Source organism: Odocoileus virginianus, chromosome 12, assembly GCF_023699985.2.
Source record: "Odocoileus virginianus isolate 20LAN1187 ecotype Illinois chromosome 12, Ovbor_1.2, whole genome shotgun sequence".
Lineage (NCBI taxonomy): Eukaryota > Metazoa > Chordata > Mammalia > Artiodactyla > Cervidae > Odocoileus > Odocoileus virginianus.
Genome location: NC_069685.1, coordinates 52,532,103 through 52,555,029, shown reverse-complemented (window position 1 = coordinate 52,555,029; position 22,927 = coordinate 52,532,103). Strand labels below are relative to the sequence as shown.

At 42.4% G+C, this 22,927-nt stretch overlaps 1 protein-coding gene and 1 pseudogene across 10 annotated transcripts in view; both read left to right on the top strand.

Annotated features, from left to right (window-relative positions):
* The window catches only part of SRRM4 (serine/arginine repetitive matrix 4), a 508,596-nt gene that overhangs the window by 318,815 nt on the left and 166,854 nt on the right, over positions 1-22,927 (top strand). The gene's annotated exons all lie outside the window — the stretch shown is intronic.
* LOC139037885 (U6 spliceosomal RNA) lies at positions 17,413-17,503 on the top strand (annotated as a pseudogene).

Genomic DNA, 22,927 nt, shown 5'->3' with positions numbered 1-22,927 from the left:
CACTTAAAACTGGGCCTACCTAATTTCAGTGTCCCTTTGACTGTCTCACTCTTGACAAGGAGCCAGGCAGGACCATTGCCAAACCGTCATTTCCATTTGGGGTGTTGTGCAGCTCTGAGGCTCTGGGATCCCATCCTGTCATCTGTCCCCATCCTCCCGACCCACATCCTCCCCCAGTCCTGTTTCCCCCAGCAAAACCAGAACTGGCAGCTTCTTGACAACCGTTTATCAGAAGAGAGGAAATAACAGCTTTTAACCATGGTTCTCATGCTTGAAGACTGTGATCAGATTCCAAACCATTTCCAGAAGTGCCCCTTGGGGCCCAGGGGGAGACGTGGTTTCCATGATAACAAGTCCTTGCTGGCTCCCATCTCCAGTTCCTCAAAGGGAAGCAGATCGTACCTTCCAATGGTGCTGGAGGAAATTTAACTACAAAACCCTGCTAGGAATGACATGTACAGAGACAACTGCACTGCTTCACTGGGGACCTGTAATCCAACATGTTATTGGTAACTGCAGCTCTCAGGGAGAGCCGTGTGGTGCCGATCCCTCCACATCCCTCCTCCAGCTTGCCTCAGCCAGTGTGCAAACTGGAGTGTCAGGGGAACCATGGGTGGGAAGAAAGACGCAAGTTCTTTCCAGACAGGCTTATAGCCTCTCCCTCAGACTATCTCGGGTTTTAAGTGCTTTCCTGGGAGTGATAAAACACTGAAAAGACAAAAGAGAAACCAGAAAATTAAACTAGGAAAGGCTGGGGTTGTAAGGAAGATGCTTCATGAGTATAAAATGATAATATATGCAAATTACTTAGAGTTCTTGGGTATTGAGAAAGCACTCCATATTAGTGATAATATTCATTATCATCTGATTGGCTCTGCTTCAGAGGCTGCAATGATAACCGTATCAAACATCTATGGAGTACTTATTCTGATTTATGTCCCTAATCTTATTTAATTCTCACAGCAATCATACCTGGGTATTGTTATTGCCTTTTAAAGATAAACTGAGGCTCAGACCAGTTAAATAGACTGCCCCAGGCCACATAACCTGTTAATGGTAGGTTAGTCACTAAGTCATGTCTGATTCTTGTGACCCCATGGACTATAGCCCACGAGGCTCCTCTGTCCATGGAATTTTCCAGGCAAGAATACTAGAGTAGGTTGCCATTTCCTTCTCCAGGGGATCTTCCCAACCCAGGGATCGAACCCAGGTCTCCTGCATTGCAGACAGATTCTTTACTGACAGAGCCACCAGAGAAGCTGCATTAGTAGTAGGACACAGACCCAAATCCAGGTCTGTCTGATTCCACAGTCTGTGATCATATCAATCACACAACATTGCCCCACCTTATTTGAGAATGAGTGGAGAACAGTGTTTGGTCTAGAGGGAGGAGTAGAGGAGTTTGTGAACTTCTAAAAGCAGTGGATATATCCACCTTTTATTTTATTTTATTCCCACTCTCTATTGCGAACCAGAAATACAGTAGGTACTCAACAGATATTTGTTGAATTAGTGAAAGAGCAGTGATGAATTCAAATGGATGTGCTCTGTAGGTGGGCTTTCAGAGAAGGGAACAAAATTTTATATTATAATTGTCTGTTTGATTTTCCTTCTCTCTCTCTCTGAATTGTGAACACTTGCTTCTGTGATGATGTCTCTCTTAGTTGGCCAAGACTGGCATAATAGCGTACCTTAGACTGGGCAGTTCAAACAACAGGAAATTATTTTCTCACTGTTCTGGAGGCTGGAAGTCTGAGACCAAGGTCAGAACAGTTTTGGTTTCTTCTGAGTCCTCTCTCCTTGGCTTGCAGATGGCCACCTTCTCACCATGTGTCCACATGATGATCTCTCTGCATTCACATGTCCACTGTCTCTCTTGGTCCATGTCCTGACTTCTTCCTTTTATAAGGACACCAGCACATTGGATTGGGGACAACCTAATGACCCTGTTTTAACTTAATTACCTCTTTGAAGGCCCTGTTTCTAAGTTCAGTCACATTCTGAGGTTAGAGCTTCAACATAGAAATTTGAAAGAAGATACACTTCATTCCATAGCAGTATCTGTCTTATTTTTGTATCCTTAGAACTTCACAAGGGATCTAGCACTCAGGTTCCTAAGTGGATTGGATTAATTAAGAAAGGAAGTAATTTTTATGGTGTTGTATATCAATTATACTTAATTTTTTTTAAATGAAAGAAAAATGGAAAGAATAGAATATATAAGGATAAATGGTGGGATGGATAGATGGGTGGGTATATGGATGGATGGATGGATAGATGGATGATGGGTAGATAAATTGGTGGATGGATGAGTGGGTATCTGGATCGTGTGTGTGATGTTTCACTGAGATGGACAGCCTCCTGCCAACATCTGACCATTAGGTTGGGGACTCAATGTTTGTACAATATTGTCTCACATTTTGCTTATATATTCTGTTTATTCCTCAACTCTGATCCATGAGGACAGAGGTTTTCTCTGTCTTGCTTACTGAAACAAAGCTAGCACCTAGCAGGTATTCAGTAAGTATCTGGTGAATGAATAAGTGAGTGAATTAATCTCCTGTGACCCCCATCTGGATACTTCAAGACCCAACGAAAGGCTGGTTCTTTTTCTGAGAAGTCTTCCCTGACCACTAAAATTAGTAGCGATTTTGCTACTCAGAGGTGGGAATGGGTTGGGCTAGCCTCAACAGCTGCTAACCATGTTTCTTCAGCATTAATATGCCTTGATTCAGTTAGTCATATAAGGATAACAGCTTGTATATCTACAAAATTCAGATTCCCTAGCACCACCCTCAAGTAGAATGAATCTACGGGTCTGGTGCAAGGCATTGGAATCAGCATTTTGATATGCTTCTCCCAGCATATTCTGAATTACATAGTCCAGGCCTTAAGAAACTGCAAAGTTAAATACTGGGAACTTGAGATCATAACTCCCTGAGAATTTAACCAAATCTTCTGCATTTCTCTATTTTTCTGCAAATAGATAGCTGGTAATTTTCCCTGCATTCATCTTAGAAGGATATACTTTTCCTCTGATAGACATGTACGAACTATCTTTTCTGATTATGTATGCTGGATGTTGGGGAGGGACTTGATCCACAATAGGTTTTATGAATCCCAAACCCTTTGGTATTTCAGTTACAAGGTCCCAAATGCCTCATAAGAAGTGGCCAGGAGAACTAGTTCTCAGGACAAAGGTTGCAGATCCAAGGGCAAAGGTCCTAAAGGCCAACTGATTTATTCCCTTGGTTTATTACCTTCTTTCTTAACCTCTCAACTCTCACCCTGTGCCCATGAGCTCACAATGTGGGTGGTTGTGGTATTATGTTGGAAGGAAGCTAAAGCTGTCAGGAATTAGTGAGTATTTCACTGGAGAAAGAATTTTTTTTCTTGCTTCTTTGTTGATCTTGTGTTTGGAAACTGACTAGAAGCTCTTATTTCCCTCTGACTCTTCCTTCATCCCCTCTTTCTCCTCTTCTTCTCTCTCTCTTTTTTCTTATGTCTCCTCTTCCTCCATCTTCTCATCATCTCTCTTCTCCATCCAACACCTACCACATAGTTTTTGGAGCATGTGTGTAAGTGTGGCTCTATATTAAGAGTTTTACAACTACTGTTCTCTAGGATCCTTATGACACTCTGATGCAAGAACAAACCCAAATGCCTACTTAGGATGTTTAGACCCTAGGGAGTGGTGGGACCCATGGCAAACTTGTCCTTTGTAAAGGAGGCTGCTGCTACTCATCTGCCTCTGAATGGCCAAGTGGGGTCTTCTGACCTTTTCAAGAAAGGCTAGAAATGCCAATCTTTATGTGAAATCTCTGGGTTTTTAAATGTAAGAAACTAATTTATTTTTTAAAATTGTATAAGTAAAACAAACCAAGAGGTTTAATTTTGCCTGTGGACCACCAATCTGTGACCTCTACCTTCCACTAGAGGATAGCTACCATGGGCCTAGAGCATCATGACATGCATCCACTGACCCCAGATTCTGCGAGTCATATAGATCATTGTCTTGTGTGTTATCCCAGGACTTGCAAAGAGCTATGGCTACAAAGAAGGAAGGTTCAGATAAACCAAAACATAATATTTTGTAGAGCTGCACCCTTGGGTGTAGTAACAGTTAGTCACATGTGGCTATTTATATGTAAATTAATTTAATAAAATGTAAAATGCGATTCTTTAGTCACACTAGCCACATTTCATGTGGTAGTTGTTTGTATAACTACTGTATCAGCAGCAGCACAGATATAGACCACTACCATCATCACGGGACATTCTTTTGGACAGTGCTATTGAGAATCTGATTCTGGACTTGACCCTTTTCTCTGTCCTCCTTTCCTGATAACACACCTCTCTGTTGCCTAACCCCCCAGGGTAATCTCAGCCAGTGACAAGAGAGTTTATCTGAAGGGAGAAAAGAAAATCATTTCATATGTATTAATGGGGGAAGCTGAGTTGAGCTCACCTTCTTCTCAATGAATATGTACATCATAGTGCCCTTTTGGAGACCTTTGCCTGCCTCTGATTAGTTCAGAAAAAGACTAATTCTTGGAAGGTATTTCAGAACAGAGAGAGAAGCAGCAAGCCCTTGGAGGAGATGTTTTGAGGGGGTGCCAGCAGTCTACACCTGGGAACTCTATCCTGATGCTGTGTCTCCTGCTGCTTCTGCAAGGTCATTAGAGTAAGTTAGTCCAAGTTAGTCCTAGCTCAGTGATGGGAAAGAAAATACATGGAGGTTTTCAAATGCATAAAGGAGGAAAGAGATCTCAGAGGGAATGTATGACAGCTAATAAAATAAGACAAGCTTGAAATTAATGATGATTCAAAAATGCCAGAGTTACCAAATTCCTTTTTTTAAAGATTCAGTAAGAAAGTGGAAAAGTTGGAACATTTACCCAACACGAAGAAATTGCTAGAATAGTTATCAGCCAAGATGTAATTAGAAAAGACTTGGATGAGTCGAGGCGTCTGCAGGTTTGGCAGAGGGTAAGGGATGGGTATAAAGTGGATCTGCCAAATTGCTCTATGATTCAGGACCTGGGTGGGTGGGAAGCCAGGATGTCAGGGGAGACGAAAGCCAAAGAAAGAGCTATCTTTGCAGAAAGTTTGCTTAGGACAGCCATCTGGAATCGTGACAAGGAGACTTAATGGAGGATTGGAATGAGCAACATAAAAAGAGAGGAGTGAACCTTTTCAAGGTGGTTCAAAACTAATTGCAAGAGACACGAAAGAGCCAGTCAGATGGAGATCAAAGTGTCAGCTTTATTACCACTAAGAAGCTCTTCTGGAGGACACAGCTTGCTAATACTCTTCTAAATTGGACTTACCCACAACCCCAACATCAGGCAAAACCCATGGGCAAAGCCTGCTCTGCTTAAGCCCAGAATGTACTTTCTCTGCAGGCAAGCAGCTCCCATAAGAGAGACTTGCTGAACATGTTCAGTTCCTTCTTCCAGATGCACCAATCAGGTGGAACAAGAAGCCAGGAGTGTCGCTCTACTGGAAATCCCCTGATAGGGAAACATGAGGCTAGTGACTAAGTATTCTCCCTCCCATACTTCCCTCTTCCCCTCCAACAATATCCATGGGTCTCAAGAAAATGGCACATTGGTTTTAAGGATATGAGGGAGTCAGAATTGCAAAGTCATTAGAATCTGAGGAAAATGTATGGTCTCTCTCTCTCTCTCTCTCTGGGCTCTCTCTCTCTCTCTCTCTTTCAGGTTCCTGATACTAGATTTTTACATGGACAGATTTATTGAGGCCCTTCAATTTCATGGCATCTTCTCACCCTCTATACTTCTGCTTTCTGTGGATTATCACATTGATGCTATGAGTTGGCTTCTGTTATTATCTCTTCAATTTACTGATATTGGAAAACTGAAGCTCAGAGGTGTTAAATGTTTTGTCTAAATTCACTCAGCTGGTAAATGGAGGAGCCGGGATTTGAACCCAGGCCTCTACCCTTACCTACTGCTCTCTATTACTGCCCCAGGACAGGTGGAAAGCCTGACTGGCCCAGCCTCTTTGTCTTCATACCAGACCGTGAATGGTGTGTGTCGATCCATAGATTTGGAGAGACTTGTCCTGTCCGGCAGAAACCAAAGCCCTCTCCCTTTGTTGTTGTTCAGTTGCTAAGTCATGTCCGACTCTTTGCAACCCCATGGACTGCAGCACGCCATGCTCCCCTGTCCTTCACTATTTTTCAGAGTTTGCTCAGGTTCATGTCCATTGAATCAGTGATATTATCTGGTCTGCCGCCCCTTTCCCCCTTTGCCTGCAGCCTTTCCCAGCATCAGGGCCTTTCCCTCTGGAGCCACCTGGCAGCTGTGGAGCAGTCAGCCGACGACTGGGAGAGAGGCTCCAGAGCAACACAGGGTGTGTGCGCGCTCAGTCGCTCAGCCGTGTCCGACTACGCCACCCCGTGGACTGTAGCCACCAGGCTCCTCTGTCCATGGGAATTGCCAGGCAAGAATACTGGAGCGGGTTGCCATTTCCTTCTCCAGGGGATCTTCCCAACCCAGGATGGAACCCATGTCTCTTTCATTGTCAGGCAGATTCTTTTACCACTGTGCCACCTGGAAAGGCCAACACAGATCAGTGTTCAAATTCCAGTTCAGCCAGTGACTTGCTCTGGGACCTTGAGCCAATCACTTCTACTCTCTGAGCCTCAGTTTCCTCACCTATAAAAGGAGATTTTTCCACTTCATGGGAATGTTATAGAAATTCAATGAAGTACTAAGTATTAAAACTTAACAATGAACATTGAATCAAATCATATTGTTCTTTTTGTTATAGTCAGGACAGGAAGTGCTAAACTTTTCACCATTTACCTAATTATGACAATCCTTTTCATGCCACTGTATCCTTGTCCGTGGTGTTCCTTTTGCCGGGAATGCTTTCCCTCCCTTCTATGTAACTCCTGCAGTTTGATGACTTCCTACTTGTGCTTCAACACCTAGCTCAATGTTCACCTCTTTTGGAGCCTTGTGAGAGTTTCCTAAGCAGAATGCCATCTCAACTAGGTCCTTCTTCCCTTCCCTATTAGGGCTTTTAAATACAATGGCACCTCAATGATCTGATAACCTGTTTCTCTCCCCAACTCGCAACAAGGTTAGAGCTTCTCAAGATGAGAGAGCTATGCCTGAGTCATCAAACTGTCCCTCATTTAACAAGGATGCCATGTTAAATCCTCCACAAATGTTTGAGCAAATGAACACTTATCATCATAGCTATCTGATGCTGCTTAACGATTCACCGTCTTATAAACAATGTACATATTGTCTCAATTTCCATGATTCAGAAGTCTGGCATGGTTTGCTGGGTACTCTGACTCTGACTCTGTCACAAGGCTGCCATGAAAGTCTGGCCCTGGGCTGCAGTCATCTGTCATCAGAAGACTCAGCTGGGAAGGATCCACTTCCACGTTCACTCATGCCATTGTTGGTAGGAGTCAGTCTCTTGCAAATTATTGAACTGAGACTTCACTTCTTCATGAGCTGTTGGCCAGAGGCCTCTTTTGATCCTTTGCCATGTGGGCCTCTCCACAGAGCATCTCACAACATGGAACTGTCTTCATTAGAGGGAGCAGGGGAGAGGACAAGAAAGAGTACCAGCAAGAGTGTACTAACAAGAGAGTCTTCTGTTTTCTAATCAAGGGAGTGGCATACCATTACCTTCACTGTGTTTTGTTCACTAGAAGCAAGTCACTAGGTACAGCCCACACCAAGGAGAGTGGGGTTACACAAGGCTGCAAATATCAGGAGGAAGACAGCATAGGAAGCCACGTCAGCAGCTGCCTACCACACTTAACAAGGCCAAAGGGAACAGAGGGGAGCAAAAAGAAGAGAATGAAATGCTGAAAGGAAAGGATGAGGAGGAGAAGGGGAAGGAGAAATAGCAATAAAGACAACAAAGGAAGGGGGGGATCAGTCATCAAACACTGTTTGGACATCTGCTCTGTTTCCTGTAAGATAATACAAGAGACATGTGGGCTGTGATGTGATTCCTTCCTGTGGGTGTTTTTTCAAGATAGGGAGATGAAACACCCACGTAAGGGATGACTACGTAGTAACTCAGGGTCGTCTGTGGGATGGGCGACTTGGTTCATCAGACCCTAAGTATTATGAAATTGAGACGAAGGTGAACTCATTGGGTCTGGTATGCTGGGCAAGGTGGGGCTCAAGCTAGGGCTTGCAACATGGGTAGACTTGGGATATGGAAGTAGCATGAGGAATGATATAGGAGCAAGCTCAGACATGAGAAAGTGAAAGTGAAGTTGCTCAATCATGTCCGACTCTTTGCCACTGCATGGATTGTAGCCTACCAGGCTTCTCCATCCATAGGATTTTCCAGGCAAGAGTACTGGAGTGGGTTGCCATTTCCTTCTCCAGGGGATCTTCCTGACCCAGGGATCAAACCCGGGTCTGCTGCATTGTGGGCAGATGCCTTACCCTCTGAGCCACCAGGGAAGATTCAGATATGAGGACTCATAAATAAATAAATAAAAAGGACTCAATAATAAATAAATAAAAAGGACTCAAAATACCTGCTGTGGGGGATTCTAGGAGGGCATTAGTGGGAGATGAGATTATGGAAGCAGATGGAGACCAGATCTTGAAGGTTCCTGAGAGTTTTGAGTTCCATTGTGTGAACAGGTGGGAGTCTTTGAAGGTGGCTGGGAGGAGGCTGTGTAAATGAGGTTAAACACAGAAGTCTGGAATTAGAAACGCTGGCTTTCCAGGCCTCAGCTCAGCCACTTACAGCTGTGAGAAGCTCCTAGGGCAAGTGATTTACATGTGTGAGCCTCAGTTTCTTCATCTGTAACATGATAACATCTTCCCCATGAGTTTGTTGTGAAGATTAAATAAAATAACGCTATTAAGTGCTAATGTAATGCCTGTCATATAGTTAGCCCATCTTGAGTAGTTAAATAGTTGCTATTATTATTTCTGAGTTGGGGGTGGGGGACGTGATTACCCTAAGAGATGGAGAAATTTAAAATATCGAAGTCTTCCTGTTATTGGCAAAACATTCATCTGGCCTTTCCCCTTGTCTTTTCCTGGTTGTGGACCCTGACAGATGAGCAATGGGGACCTAAAAAGTGACAGATGTGTCCAACTAGGACAGGACAAAGAGGGGAAGGATACAAAGGAATGACCAAACAATGCCTGGAATCATGGTCAATGGAGCTGCAGGGGTTTAAGGAACTGTCTTTACAGAAATGTGACTCTGAGGCCAAGTCAAGGGCAAGTTCCCAGAATTTGCATGGGGGCACTGGTACAGCTGTTCTCATTCAGAGGGAGGGGCCTGACTTGGATTCCTATGGCAGGAGCGTCCTTGGAGGTCAGTGGAATGGACATCCCTCCTTGTATTGTATTGTTATTCTTTGAAGGAGGTTGTTGACCTGAGCAGTTGTGGGAGGAACCATTGGGAAGGACCTCAGACTTGAGTGAATGAAGATCCTGATCTCTGGGGTGGTGGGGTTAACCTAAGTGAGTGAGGAAGTAGGGGAAGTTTGTTTGCTTTTTTTATCCACTGTTTTGCTTCTCCAAACTCCTTTTGGCCTTTTTATTGAGATAAAATGTACCCTCCAGGGTTGAGTCTCATGCTGTATTAATGTAATAGTTCCTCCTCTCCACTTCTTCCCATCGAAGCTTATCAGTCCGGAGTTATATTCCTTCAGTAGTCCAGATAACATTCCTTCTTCCCACTCTATCATCTCATAAAGTGATGATACTCAGACTTTCAAATTTCAAGTACTAGTGCATTTTCAATGTTGAAACTTACTTGTTGGGATAGAAATATAGATTTATTAATATCTCAACATGGAGGTTGCTAACTCTCTATTTTGTCAAATAAATACCTTAAACAAACTTACTCTATTAATGACATTCTTTTCAACCCTAAAGAAGAAAGAATAGTCTCAAGTAAGGGCAATCCATTGAATGGAACAATTTCAGCTTTTTGAGAAACTTTCCCTACACTGACTTTATTTTTTTTGTGATTGTACTATGATTTGGAAACTATGGTCAGGGGTAATTTATGCTAAGGTGTTAATGGTTTCATAACATGTTCATTTAGGAAATATCAAGTGTCTCCTATGTGTTAACCCTTATGTTATATGCTGGACATGTGGAGATGAAGGAAACTTGGTATCTGATGTCAATAAAAATTCAGTCTTGATTGGGAAACATTTGTGAACGATGATGCTGATTCCAGGGTTTCCCTGATAGCTCAGTTGATAAAGAATCCACCTGCAATGCAGGAGACCCTGTTTCAATTCCTGGGTTGGGAAGATTCGCTGGAGAAGGAATAGGCTACCCACTGCAGTATTCTTGGACTTTCCTGGTGGCTCAGCTGGTAAAGAATCCGCCTGCAATGTGGGAGACTTGAGTTCGATCCCTGGGTTGGGAAGATCCCCTGGAGAAGGGAAAGGCCACCCACTCCAGTATTCTGGCCTGGAGAATTCCATGGACTGTATAGTCCATAGGGCTGCAAAGAGTTGGAAACCACTGAGTCACTTTCACTTTCATGCTGATTCCAATTCAGTGCCTCAGAGCACGTGGCGCTGTGCTGTGGCAGTTTAGCCAAAAGGTATCTGGGCTGATGAGCAGGATGGAGAAAATTTCATAGGTGAAGAGGAATTCAAGAAAAGAACTGCCTGCTGGAAAGACAGAGAGCTGTGTTTCTAAGGGCTGCCATTTATCTGGGAGCTATAGGTCACTCAGTGCTTTGATGTCACCCAATTTTAATCATAATTCTATAAGGCAGATATTACAATTCTCATTTTACCATAAAGGAAAGTTCATTAGAGAAAGTCACATGCTGGAGGTCACAAAGTCAGAGGCAGACATGGGGTTTGAATCTAGCCCTGCCTGACATCAAAACCTATGGGTTTAACCACCCCAGAACCTTCCTTAGAAAGCCCTCAGTGGCCCTCTGACTCTTATCCATACTCTCAATTCTGCTCACAAGGAGATGAGGAGAAAATGCAGCCTGGGGTTAGATTGTCAGTAGCTAAGGTTGCCAGATAAAATAAAAGTGCCCAGTCAAATTTGATTTTCAAATAAACTATAAAACTCATTTAGTTTAAGTGTATCCCAAATATTACATGGGACATACTTATACTTAAAAAACATACGTTGTTCATCTGAAATTCAAATTTAACTAGGTGACCTTTATTGGTGTTCTGTATTTTTATTGAATACATCTGTCCACCTTTTCAAAAGAACACATTTACAACTGCACTTAAATGAGAACTTACAGAACTGAGAAGCGCTTTGAGTAAAAAGTTATTGCTTCCTGTGAAAACTCAAATTCTCGTATTATCAAGCTTAAATTAGGTTTCAGTGAAGCAAGATGGATTAAAGCTAGCCCCCTCTAACCCCTTAAAAAAGAAAGAGCAGTCTATTAGTTTTACTCAATATTGTGATTTCTTATATGGAGAATGTCATGGAGCAGAAGAGTAGTTTTGAATGTTGCAATGTCCCTAAAAGGAAGGCGGGAGGTTGGGGGGTGGGAGTAGGGGATAAGAGTCCTAGATCATCCCGATTTGGGGATTCTCCAATCCTATGGGAGCTTCTTAAGGTTTCCCACCCCATCCCCATTTCTCTTCTATTCTGGACAGCTGAACCTCAGCTTTGCCTCCCATCCGGAGAATCCATCCCTTTGTAGGCCTCGGTGCACCTAACAGGAGGGAGCTGGGAGGGAGTACAATTTCAGAGCACTTAGCAGCCACAAGAGCTTCCCTTTCTTCTCTTCTCCCTGCTATTTGACAAACAAGAAGGTTGTTTAATCACAGAAAGCGGACTGAAGTGGAGTTTTTATCTTGAGTCATTCCCCAAAAGGATCAAATTTGGGTTGCCTTTGAAGAAAAGAAAGAGAGTGGCTTCTTTCCCTTCTTCTTTCCTGTTCCATCGGCTTTTTTTTTTTTTTCCTAAAGTGACAGTTTGAAGGGAAAATGCTTACAATATGGAAAAGACATAGAAAGCTCCCTGTTAAAGATACATAATTAAACCTTTTGGGCTAATGAAACCTAATGCTTGTCTGCATGGTTTCTCTCTTTTTTGCTTGACCATTGTTCTGCAAACCCTCTGACCCATAGCTTCACATTTTTGCCCTCTGTATTGCTGGGGCTGCTTAGAATTTGGGATCCAAGAGTTATGCCAATCTTGAGATTGTCTAAACATTTGGGCCAGTGTATGGAGAGAAGGAAATATGGAAGCAGACACTTCCATACATTATTTCCTATAATAATGTATCCTGCAGGCATACATTATTTCCTGTATTCCTCCCAACAATCTCGTCAGGTAAAGTGCTGTTCCCCACACTTTACAGATTAGGAAACTGAGACTCAAGGAGTTTCAGGGTAGATGAGGTCAGGTGAACGCTTTGTGGAGGTGTTAGAACAGAGGGACTGAGGTTGCTAATTTGATACCCACCGAAAGACTTTCTTGACTCACCCTAGTTGTAGTCTTTGCCTTCCGAATTACTCATCCTTACTCTAATAATATTGAATCCCAAACTGCTATTGTAATGTGGGTATTTTGCTTCTCACCACATGGGGTGGCGTAGAACAAATGAAAGTCTCCCCAACTTCCTGACAGCTTGAATGGAATAAACCAAATAAGGCAAAATGCTCATTAGAAAATAGATCCTAGGACTTTCAAACTGTGAGCATGAATGCCGTACTGCTGCTAGTCACTGATGGGATTTGCCGAACACTTTGGGAAGTTCCTTGAATTTTCACCCATAGGCTTCATCTGCTCACTAAGTAATTAAAAACACCCATATGAAGCCACTGGGGCAGGTTTCAGCAACCTACCTGGTCCAGTTGATCCCCTACTGCAACTCTTTCCCACCATGCCTAGTGGTCTGCAAGGGGAAGGGCTTAAAATACAAAATGAAGAGTTGGGTGGGGGTTAGGGCTAGGGTTGAGAGGGGAAGGAGTTCAGGTAGTAGTGATCCACGCTGTGAATGCGCTCATTCATTCACGCAGATATTCATATAATCACTCAGTAATGTTTATTGAGTCTCCACTATGTGCCAGGACCCATTCACAGTGTGGAGATTATAGCTATGAACATGATGGATGATACCATTCAACAAAGACTATTTATTTTAGTAGTTGGGAGGGGAGCAGATAGTTTTGGTGATGAGTTTTATTATTATATAATCACAATGTGTGGCATTTGTTTCAAATGAGCTACAAGTGTGTATCATGGAAGGAAGCTGGTCTTCTCCAAGGAGGGAAGATTCTGAGTTGAGATCTGAAGGATGAATAAGACTTAAAATAGGTGAGATGTGGGTGGCAGCAGGAAGAGAAAGCATCCTAAGCGGAGAGAACTGATGTGCAGAGATTCAGGGGAAGAGAAGAACAGAGTAGTAGTTTGTCCCTCTACCCCTGAGCCCCACTCTGGTGTTTGTGACATTCCCTTGCCTGCACGGTGAGACCCTGTCTATAGCTCCCAGGGATTCTTACCTAGCCAGGTATCTGTAATCTCCTGGACAGTCTTAGTCAAGTTTTATCCCAGGATAATGGACATAGACAGGTAAGCAAGAACTTTTCAGAGAACTTCATAGGTTTCATTGATCCCATAGGCCTCTGGCTTCAAAAAGTACAAGTCAGGGAACTCAAACAGGGGCTCTGTGTCAACCTAAGGGAATGGGATGGGGAGGGAGATAGGAGGGAGGTTTAAGAGGGAGGGAGCATATGTATACCTATGGCTGGTTCATGTTGGTGTTTGACAGCAAACAACAAAATTCTGTAAAGCAATTATCCTTCAATTAAAAAATAAATAATTTTTTTAAAAAGAAAGGAAAAAAAAGAAGTACCGATACCTTATTGTGACATCCATGCCCTTCCTACAACTCCAGCTTCTTCTCTGGCTTATCGCCAGTCCTAGGACCTGTAAACTGAGCTATTTCTGGGAAGAGACTCTGTTCTCTGCGCCTTCCACGCTATAGCCTGTGTTCTCCCCCTCTGCCTGGGACACTCTCTGCTCCTACTACCTCTCCTGGATGACTTTTATTTCTGTTTCACAACTCAGCTCAGCTGAGTTAGTTCCTTTAAAAATCTTCCCATAACTCCCTTGGGCTGGGCCAAGGACCCTTCTCAAAAGCTCTCCCCATTAGCGTGCTGGTAGCTCTGAATTCTGAATTTTGTCTTTTTAATGCTTTGTCCCCCTGCTACTGGATTAAGAGCTCCTTGAAAGCAGAGGCTATGATTTTCATTAGACCCCAGTGCCTTGGATCCCTATGCTCCTGAGACATTCAGTCAGTACTTCCCAAATAAATTAATGGAGTGCCCCAGCCTTGTCCCCAAAAGCTCACTCCCTAGCCCTTTAGCTTTGATTCCTGTGTAACTCAAACCTGCATCCATGAACCCAGACTCTAGCTGACTTCCATCCATGGGACTACAGCTCACAATTATCATTACACTCAGACCTTCCAAATTTCCATCTCTGTGAACCACAGGAGCTGCTCTAAAGAGTTATTCACCTCAGGCCCCTTGCTTTTTCTAGGATGTTTGTGAATTTCCTCCAACCACTGGATCAAGTCCCCTTACTCCACAACCCACTGAATGTCCTTATTACTTCTGAGCCAACATTTAGCAAGCATGTAATCTGGGTCATACCAAGCCCAGAGTTGGCTTTTAAAAAAAATTGCTATTCCACAGGAGGCCTGGGGACTAGCATCCATGGCATTACCTGGGAGCCGTTTAGAAATGCAGAATCTCTGGTTCTACCCTTGACCTAATGAATCGGAATCTAAATTTTAACAAGATCCCAAAGTGGTTCTTGAAAAGCACTGGAACACACAGTTTTTCAATTTTGGTTGCACATTAGAATCACCCAGGGAGCTTAAAAGAATTACCAGGCACCACCTCAGAACAATTGAATCAGAATATTTGCTTATTTTATTAAATTAAAAAAAGTATTTATTTGGCCATGCTGGGTCTTCATTGCAGCACGTGGGATCTTCTGTCTTCATTGTAGCATTCGGGATCTTTTTTTTTAGTTGCATCCTAGGTAGCTGTTCCACCTACCATCACCTGTGTGACCTCAAAGCCTCAGTTTCCACATATGCAAAGGGTGGATCACAATAATAGCTTCATCCTTGGATTGTTATGAGGAGGGAACAGGTGATTCATGCTTAATCCAAAGCAAAGGTAGATAGCAGTCACTCAACAAATACGAAATTTGTGCTGTGTTTAAAATGACTATTATGACTATTCCAAGCAAACAAAGTCAGGAAGAAACTGTAGAATGTCACCCCTGGGAGGGCCCTTAGAGATGCCCAAGTCTAGGAGTTGCCACTGGGTTGAGAGGGAAACTGTTTATGCCTGAGGAAGGCTGGATGAGATGCTGTTAGGAATGGTGGGGTCTGTTCTGAAAAGGAAAGCATTTGCCTGTGACCTGTAGTCATTGAAATTCTGTTTTGAAATGCTCTGTGGGCTTCAAATAGAACACATCTGTTGGCCAGAAATTCATCCTGTGGACTACCAGTTGAAGGCTTCTGAGAACCCAACCGTATGATTTCAGGTGGAAAAACTTAGGCCAGAATTAAGAATGAGTTGCCCAAGTTTGTTTTTATTCTTTCTGGCTACACTGGGCACACAGGCTTCTCCAGTTGTGGCATGCGGGCTCAGTAGTTGGGGTGCACAGGCTCAGTTGCCCCTCACCATGTGGGATCTTAGTTCCCCTACCAGGGATCAAAATTGAGTCCCTGCATTGGAAGGCAGATTCTTAACCACTACACCTCCAGGGAGGTCCCGAGTTGCCCAAGTTTAATGAGGACAGGAATCCCAATCCTTCAAGGCCTTTGTGTAATGCCCAGCCTCATATAAAGATCCCCTGAAGGAGATGGGGCTGAGAGTCTTAAGCTTGTTGCTCAAATTCCTGAATCATAGATCTAGGGAATCTTCCATAAAGTCTAGTTGAGAAGGATTTTTTTTTTAATGGCATTTATCATTTTTCTAAAAACAAAATTTATTTTGATTAATTTATTTATTTTAATCATGACCCCCAAAGAAAAGTAAAAGAGAATGCTCACTAGACATTCTGGCTGTATACTGTCAGACAATCCCTTCATTTATTTAAACAGAACCTGCTTCAGAGGGCCACCGTGGGGAATAAACATAAAGATGTTCGTAAAGTTCTTGCACAGAGAGGAAAGATTAAATGCGTTGGAAGTTACTCTGGGCTTTGAGTTGGCAGGAGCTTGCTTAGAATCTGGCCAGCCTGTAAGGCAAACTAAATTTCCAGGGGGAAAATATTGCATTAACAACTGTGGTCACATCACAACACTGACTATCGATTTGTTTGGTATTATTTCTGCGACGTCCCATCCAGGGGCAAGACAATAGGGAGGGTCCTGCTGCTGAGAGCTCGCCCCAAAGCACTTGGCTCCAGAAGATGCCTGGCTTCAGCTTTGCCTTCAGATCTGCAGTTTACAGGGACCTATTAATAGGAACAGCCTCCGTTTTCTCTTTCTTGTCCTTTTATTTTTTTCTCTGAACCAAAGGTCAGTTGCCTCTGTCTTCTGCTTCTGAGCATTCCAGGAGAGAATCCTGTACTCCTTTCAAGAGAAAAGAAGTAACAGACGAGACAAAGTGAGGCACATTCAGAAGTTGCATTCTGTCTTTAAAAGCAGAAGGTACTGGAGGTGGAAATTATATTTTAAGACAAAAAGTATTTCATGAGTTTCTACTGGTATCTCTAGCTCAAGTAAGGGCTGCAGGTTTTTCTCATAAATCATAAATATCACATTTGTATCTCCTTTCTGATATGCCAAAAATCCAAGTTTAGTGACACCAACATAATCACTCATTTTCTCTATCCCACTATATACATGTTTTAGAATAAGCATACTTACACTACCACCTATAATATGATTACTACTGAAATCAGTTTCAGATTTTGTTTTAACATCTCACTTGGGTGTATATTCAAACTACTGTGTTTTAAAGCCCACTGAAATAAAATCACACTGAAGTTTATTTACTTTTATGCTTAATTTTTAGGGATTACTTTTTAATATAACTTTATTTTTTAATTATGTAAAATATTTGACTAAAGTCAAAACTTCCATAAGTATATTCAGACATAAGAATAAGCGATGGATTAGAACACCACCATTTTTTGCAACCTCTAATAAATTAATAAATTAGGCAAAGATCTTCAGTGTCAGCTAGCATCACAAGAAAAAATCATACATTATTAACCTTCTGGTGGAATTTCTTTTGAACTTAAATCTTATTCAACTTCTAGATCTAACCATCACCTAATAGAAAATAGAGGGTGCAGAGAAACGTGTAATCTATGCTGCAGGTATGCAATCAGGAAAATACAGATTATGGGAAATTCTACTAGACAAACAACCAGGTTTCTTATAAAAAAACAAAGATGTGCTCGCTTTGGCAGCATACACTAAAATTGGAATGATACAGAGAAGATTAGTGTGCCCCCTGTGCAAGGATGATGAAGTGTTCCATATTCCTCCTCTAGTTATAAATAAAATAAAATTTAAAATACAGAAAAAAAAGAAAAGGAATTACATGTATGTATATGTGTGTCTGTGCGGTAGGGGAACTTACAGAGAAAAGCATGCTTAAGGAATAGCATCAATCAACCACAATGAATGAGCCTTATTTGAAACCCAATTCAAACAAACCAATAAACAAACAAACAAAAGACACTTAAAAGGTAGTTGGGGAAAAGTAGACATTGACTGGATATTTGATGATATTAAGGGATTATTGTTAATTTCATCTAGTGTGATAATGATATGGCCATTATGCTTAAAAAAAGGCAATTCTTATTTTTTTGAGATACATCCTGCAATATTTACAACTGGCTAGAATAATACAATGTCTTGGATATACTTTAAAATAATTTAGGAGTGTGGAAAGAGAGCCAGAGTAGGATTAAAAAAATCAACTATGTGTTGATAATTGTTGAACTTAGAAATGGGTACACAGGAGCTCTTTATGCTAGTCTCTTTATTTTTTAAATATGTTTGATGTTTCTATAGTAAAAAGTTGGTAAAAAGCGACTTACCTCTTTACCTAATAAATGTCCTTAAAGCAGACATTTTAGAAATGAAACTAGTGTCACATGTCAATAATGAAAGATAACTATGAAAATAAATTCAGTGAAAACAGAGCAGTATTATCAAACGCTAATTGCCCATGCTTCTGAATCTGAAGTAATTTTTTCACTGTTGAAATTAAGTCCTAAGAGATGTGTTAAAGACATTTTCAGAAAATCAGAATATGGAGATTTACTTCTGGAGGTAACCTAATGGCTAGGAAGACAAGTGATAAAAGGAATACTTTCTCACCATATATAACCATGTGCTCTGATGTTATTTACTATTCCATCTGCCTGGTTATCACCTACAACCTTCTGAGGGGTGGTGCCACCAGGGTTCCAAGGAATCCCACTTTGATAAATAATGATACAATATCATTGGCTTTTAAAACTGGGCAGAATAATGGCAATTCTCTCATTTCATTGCATTGAGTGTATTCCTGCATCATTAACTTCCATTTTTTCCTTCCATTCTTCCATCACTGTGTTCTCTGGTCTTCAGCCTCTTCTTTATGTGTACCAATATGTGGTCTTTCCACACACTGAACCCTCTTCCCATTCTGAAAGTCAGTTTCCAAATCTGCAAAATTCAGACATGATAGTTCCTTTCTTATAGAGTTGTTGACAAGGATCAAATGAGAAACTTCTTTTTAATTGAGGTATATAGTTGATTTACAGTATGTTAGTTCTAGTATACAGCAGAGTGATTCAGATGTTTATATTCTCTTTTTCATTCTCTTTCATTTGGTTATTACAAGGTATTGAATATAGTTCCCTGGGCTATACAGTAGGACCTTGTTATTTATCTATTTTATATATAGTAGTTTGTGTTTGCTATATCCCAAACTCCTAATGTATCCCTCTTCCTCTTTCCCCTTTGGTAACATAAATTTGTTTTTTATGTCTGTCAGTCTATTTCTGTTTTGTAAATGAGTTCATTTATATCATATTTTAGATTCTACATATGAGTGATATAGTATGATACTTGTCCTTCTCTTTCTGATTTACTTTCACTTAGTGTGATAATATCTCAGTCCATCCATTTTGCTGCAAATGGCATTATTTTATCCTTTTTATGGCTGAGTAGTATGCCATTGTGTGTGTGTGTGTGTGTATACATAATGGACATATATATATATATATATATACACACACCACATCTTCTTTATCCATTCATCTGTCAATGAACATTTAGGTTGTTGTAAATAGTGCTGCTCTGAACTTGGGATGCATGTAACTTTTCAAATTAGAGTCTTTTCCTGATCTATGCCCAGGAATAAGATTGCTAGATCATATAGCAACTCTACTTTTAATTTTTTGAGGACCCTCCATGATGTTTTCCATAGTGGCAGTATCAATTTAGATTCCTACCAAGAATGTGGGAGGATTCCCTTTTCTCCATACCCTCTCCATCATTTTGATGATGATCATTTCCCTATTGGTTCAGTGGTAAAGAACCCACCTTCCAATGCAGGAGACATAGGTTCAATCCCTGGGTCAGGAAGATCCTCTGGAGAAGGAAATGGTAACCCACCCCAGTATTCTTGCCTGGGAAATCCCATGAACAGAAGGAACCTGGTGGGCTACTCTGTGAGGGTCGCAAAAGAGTCACATATGACTTAGTGACTAAACAACAACAATAATTCTGATTGGTGTGAAGTGATACCTCATTGTAGTTTTGATTTGCATTTGTCTAAGAGTGAAGTTGAGCATCTTTTTTATGTGTCTGTAGGCCATCTGGATGTCTTTTTTGGAGAAACGTCTAAGTCTCTACCCTAAATGAGATAACGTTTATGAAAGGTTTAGCACAAATGGTGACTAGAACATAAAACGTAGTAACACTTATGCAATACATGCAGTTATTATTATCTAAGACAGTCTATTGTCTCTTGGGGAACTATGCAGTCAGAGGAGGAGGATTCCTGATTTATTCTGTTAGTCCAGGAACGTTTGGAGCAGTGTATTTCCATAGTCTAGAAGAGAAATGGATAAAAAACAGTGAGTGCTGTGTTCAAATTAGACATAAAATAGAGCTTTCAAGAAGTGAGGATTAGTAAACCCAGAGTAGTAAAATCATTTTTTTCTCCCCAAAAGTCTATATGAAGAAATACAGTATCTTGTAATTTGAATAGTTTAGCATGATCCCTTTTAAGGGCACAAAGACGGTGAATTGGGCTCATTATCATATTTCCCATTATCTAAGTAATTATTTGAATCATTCACTGTTCACTGAACTTTTGGAAACAAGTATAGACTGTCAGGTACCCTGATGTCCCTTGATGATGGTGGGTAATGATTAGCCATATTATACTCAGAAAATTTATGGACAGAGAAAGTAAGGGATTTACCCCAATAACACAGTAGTGTCAGTTAGGTAGAGTTTGAACTGCTTTAGGAGCGTAGCTATTTCTCTGACCTAGTGATGCTGCCTTTTTGGATCATCAGAGAGAAGGATGAGTAAGAATCTCTGTAGTTCTTGCTCTAGAGTGCCTGAGTTTGCAAATCCTAGAATCATTTCTCCCTGATCTCCCATTTTTCTAATGAAAGAGCAATACCATTCAGGTAAAGAGGCACTCTCTAGAAATGGCTAGCAAATTGATTTTAATTGGAGTCCCACCTCTAACCAATTAGTGGTGGGATTTGAACCCAGCAAGTCTGGCTGTGAGGCTCAAGAATTTATTATCCAGCACTCCCAGCTTAGAAGACTCAACACCATGTGCTTCTCAGTATGTGACTCCTTTGGTATCTGACAGTTTTCACACTGTGTCACCATGGGGTACCTGGTATCCTAAGATTCTCCCAGCCCCCAAGCCAAACCAGAGTCTGTATTCTGTTGTTTTTCAGTCACTAAGTCGCGTCCAACCCTTTGCGACCCCATGAATTGCAGCACACCAGGCTTCCCTGTCCTTTACTATCTTCCAGAGTTTGCTCAAACTCATGTTCATTGAGTCAATGATGCCACTGTATTTTGTACAGACTCCCTTTGCTCATATCAAATCACCTGGGGCAAGTCACTTGACCATCCTATATCTCAACTTCATCACCTTTAAAATGCAATAATAACTGCTTCCCCTCCCACATTACCTGGCTGCTATTCGTGTTCAAAAGAGACAATATTGTACAAATTGGAACTTTATCAACATTCTAAAGAATTAGAACAGGAACAGGCTGGGAAATGTTGATTTTTCTTGTGGGGGTTAGGATCTCATCTACCTCTCCCCTGCAAGTGACTCAATTCAGAGCCCCAGTGTCATGACTAAGGATGGTCTCAAATATCTCAGACCACTTAAGGGGCCAGTTCTCAACAGCATTTCAAATGACATCAACTACAGAGTGGGAAATAGTGCCTGAGAGTGATCAGTGAGTGGGGAATCTGAGGCAGGAGGGAGAGAAGGGATCATATCCGAGCCTAGCCTCCCCTTTCCTTCACCTCCAAGCTCCCTAGCCCCTACCTCCACCTGCTGGCTGGGCAACCCAGTTTAAGGCAGCAAATGCATCTCTAGTTGTTGACCAGAAGGGGTCACTGCAGAGTGAGCAGTGCTCTCAGGCGCTGTCACAAGCAGGCTGGCAAATATCCAAATCCAAATGTAGATACATTTCCGGAAGGATGCTCGGTTACCTCAGAGTTCGCACAGCCTTCCTCCTACCCTTTCTCTCATATTCTCCTCCTATTTTCTTTTAAAGAATTTGGAAGTTCACAATGGTGCCCTGGTCCCTTGGGTCCCTATGGCTATCACCATCAGCAAGAAGCACAAGTTTATTCCCGCCATGTCCAAGACGCACTGCCAGGAGCTGGGAGGCCTTTAAGACTTGGCAAAGCCTCCTTCCAGGAATGTGAGGTCTGGGGAGTGAGAGTAACAACTCTGCTGAGATAAAAGGACTCCAAGGGAGAGATGGGCTAAGGGGGTCCCGAATGTCTTTCTTATTGAAAACCCTGGGGGTGAAGGACAGAAATTCTGCCCAGATCCTCTGCCTCTAGGTCTTATTGTGATTCTAAACTTCCACTTTCTGGGATTCGGGTTGGACTGGGAGCGGGTAGAAGATGGAGAGAGAGACAGAAAAGTAACTATCCCCCTATACTCCTTCGATTTTCCCCTCAGATCCCTCCCCCAAGAGCTTTCTTCTCCAAATGGGGCTTCTCTCCGGAGACCTGCAGTATTAAGGAAAAGTGGCTGCAGCATAGTTCCCCGGGACTGCATGGGATGGGGCGGGTGGGGCACTCTTTTCTCTGGGTGAGTTCGGCAGCGGGACGTTGGGCTGGCTGGCTGTGAGGCACAAAGAGACATCGCTTAGAGCCACAGGCACAGATGTAACGCAGCACTCCTCTGCGGGCGGGGCCGGCTCGGCAGATGGCGAGAGGCCGAACTGGCGAGGGATTGTCCATCAAATGGCACTTTCTGGGTGGTGAGGATCTCGCTTGGCACCCAGGCTCAAAGAGGAATTCAGCAGACTCCACCCTACCCCCTTGCTGCTGTAGACAGTCCCTCTCAGAAGTGAGGAGGGGTGCGGGGGGGCGGGTTGACTTGGCTGGGTTAAGTTTTTTCTACCTCCCTCAATAGAGGATCTTCTACAGGACTTTCGAAGGGGTTGGGTAGGGAGGTGGCCCGACCCAGAGGGCACCCAAGAAAGGGTTGGGGGGAAGTCCGCAACGGAAGGGGAGGCGAGGGAGGTGGAAAGCAAGATCTCACGCCTGGTTCAGTTCGGGTGCCGGCATTGCTTTTCTCAGGGGTCAGCGCTGCAACTCCGTAGCCGCGGGGCCCTGGTGACAGGCGCACGCCCCGCCCTTTCTCCTCCCTAGACCTGCGGGCTTTTGTTATGCAGATGGCGGCAGG